This window comes from Varanus komodoensis, unplaced genomic scaffold, assembly GCF_004798865.1.
Source record: "Varanus komodoensis strain SLA01 unplaced genomic scaffold, ASM479886v1 scaffold93, whole genome shotgun sequence".
Taxonomy (NCBI): domain Eukaryota; kingdom Metazoa; phylum Chordata; class Lepidosauria; order Squamata; family Varanidae; genus Varanus; species Varanus komodoensis.
Genome location: NW_025336635.1, coordinates 1,318,816 through 1,321,586, shown reverse-complemented (window position 1 = coordinate 1,321,586; position 2,771 = coordinate 1,318,816). Strand labels below are relative to the sequence as shown.

Here is a 2,771-nt window from a genome sequence, read left to right as displayed (position 1 = left end):
TGTAAGGCTTTCATCACAAGACTTTTTCTAGACCTGTAATGAACCAGGACCTTCCCACAATGACTGCAGCTACAAAGCACCCACTCAGAGCCATTTGGAAGAGAACAAAATCTGATGCATGGGCTTTGTTGTTCCCAGTTGGATTGCCAACTGACTCCCCCGGCCCCAAGCCTCTGCTGCTCCATCACTTTTCTCAGCAGCTTGATCTGAGAAATCAACAGATGCCAAGTGACTCTCGTTCTGGGGATTCCCCACGATGAGTTGTGTTGTCTGAGGCATGGGCACCAAGACAGGTTCTCCACCATGACAGGTCGCAATGGTAACTCCCCTCAACTGGATTTGGACGACATGACAATCCCTGGTATCAATCGGTGGTCACTTGTTGCATCAGGCAAACCCAGTCTGTGAAAGCTAAAAGTGCAATGCCCTGGAATATCCGGGGGAAACAGCCCACCTCCCCTCCCTCAACTATACCCTTGCAATCAGGCTGATGTCAAAAGGTACAGAAGTGGAGCAAGAGCCTGAAAAGGCAGACCGACATGCCTGGAAGCACAGACGTCACGTATTTATAGCCTTTTAGCAAAAAAGGGAAAACAGGCAGAAAAGAAGAAGCAACTTGTGTCCACATTTCCTGCTGGGTTGCCTAAAGCGGATTTAGTTGCCACTGGAGGTCATGTGAAGAATGAAACACCAACTGATTTTGGCTTCTGATCAAAGAAAAGCACTTTTCGTTTTCACCTCAGTTCCAAACTTATTTGCAAATGAATATTGGCCACATTTGGACTCTTCCTACTAGCTTTTAAACAATGCTTTAAACAATCTGCAAATTCCGCAGGGTTTGCGTGCTCTGCCCTCGCTGTTATCCCTTAGTGTGCAGAATTCAAGGCCTCTGATAAATGTGTCAGATTTCTGTTTTCTATCTTGATTCGTAGAAGAAATTCTCACCACATCGCAACCTCTGATTTCGAAGCGACAGCTCAGGCTACGCAAAGTTTGTGTCGCTTGGTTTGCAGACGTGCCAAAGACTTGGAGTGCTTCCAGACCGTGGGCTCCCAGCAGTGCTAATTAGAAAATATGGTGCAGCAGGGCCATCTTTTTAACTTGGTGGTTTTTCTGCAGAAAGAAAGAAGAACAAGAAGAAAGCAGTGGGAAAACATGGGAAGGTTATGCAGAGATGAGGCCATCTGGACCTCCCAACAACATTCCGTGAATGGGGAATGGCGATAGAAGCCTGGCCTGGAAGCCAGCTTGTCACAAACAGCCTGGGAGAGATTGGTTCACTTTGCTTAGAAGGGGCTAAAGCAAAAGCCAAACTATATGTGGTCCTCAGCCTTATTTCCAAACTTCTGCAAGAAATTTCCTTCACTTGACAGACTCCAGGGAAGAGAAGAGGAAAGAAGAGGAAAGAGGAGGAAAGAAGGGGATGGCAGCCTATCAAGGGGAGGCATGGCAGATGCTTATAGTTATGAGAAATTTGTCATGAGGGAAATAATTTATTTATTTTATTTATTTATTAAAACATTTCTATGCCGCCCCATTCGCCGAAGCCTCGGGGCGGCTCACAACATAAAGTTAAAATACAAAAAATAAATTAAAATACAAAAATTTTAATACAAAAATAAAATACAAAAAATCCCATCTCTCTGATCCATAATACCAGCAGTAATTATTGACTGGGGCAGCAACCCTGCAGAGTTTTATTTTTAAAAACCCAAAACCTGGTGCAAAAAATATCCTTCTTTATTCATTATTTGCAATTATAAGATGACAGTGAAACAGGTTCTTCAGTTGCAGTATAGTATCTTTAAATAAGGCACTCATGGAATAACTTGGGATTATCTAGTTCCCTTCCCCAAAGCTTCAATGAAATTGCAGCAGAAGAGCAAAACAAACAAGCAAAATCAGTTTCCTCTATTGTTTTTGTTTCCATGGACCTACTAGTAGCTTTGGGAAAGAAGAGATGCAGATGACAGAAAGAGCACGGGGAGAAATATTCATTCCCCCCGCCCCCAACACTGCAATTCTCCCAGAAGATTGGGGCCCAAGGAGGGAGAGAAGGGCTTACTGCTGGTAATGGAAAATCCAATTATAGACACCCGCCCCCCCAAAAAATCTGGTCTTTTCAGCCTGAACCGATGGTCACCCTTTTTGCCTCCAGCAACGCCATGAGTCTAAGTATACAGGACTCTTTGTAACACACCTTGCTAGAATGCATATGAGCACACTGAATGATCTTCCTACTGGATTCTTGGTAGGTTCCAACAGGCACTTCTCTCCTCCATGATTGAAATGTGATCATTTGGAATCCGCAAATCCATGTTAAAATAGCTACTACACTGAATGTGTGGATACTCAGATCAATTTTTGCAGTCCCATTTTGCATGCATTGCATTAGGATAACAGCCGAGTCAGGAAAAAACACACCTCTGGAGCAAAGACCCCAGTTTAGAAACACAGAAACAGAGCGAGTCAGAAGGGGTCTCCTGGGCCATCTAGTCTGACCTCCGGCACCAGCCGGCTCCGCTCCCGTCCTCTGGAACGTCACTCGTTCTCCACAAGACCTCAAAAATGGAGGCCAGCGGGCGTGAGAGAACCCCTGCCAACTCTCTAAGTACTCTCAGGTGTAACCCGTCAGGGCCTGGCACCTTTGCAATGTCCAATGCCCTGAGGAACCCCTCTACTTCAAGGGGGGTGACTCTAATCTGTGCCCCTGAGTCCCCAGCCTCATCTAATCTCCTATGCGGATCTCCCCCATCCTGCTTTGGGAAGAA

At 45.4% G+C, this 2,771-nt stretch overlaps 1 long non-coding RNA gene across 1 annotated transcript; it reads right to left on the bottom strand.

The window, feature by feature from the left end:
- Positions 1 to 544: 544 nt before the first annotated feature.
- LOC123017477 lies at positions 545 to 2,523 on the bottom strand. The gene is made up of 2 exons (XR_006413610.1): positions 2,201 to 2,523; positions 545 to 1,113 (listed from the first exon to the last, which is right to left on the bottom strand). It is a non-coding gene; the product is annotated as an uncharacterized LOC123017477 (long non-coding RNA).
- Positions 2,524 to 2,771: the final 248 nt, after the last annotated feature.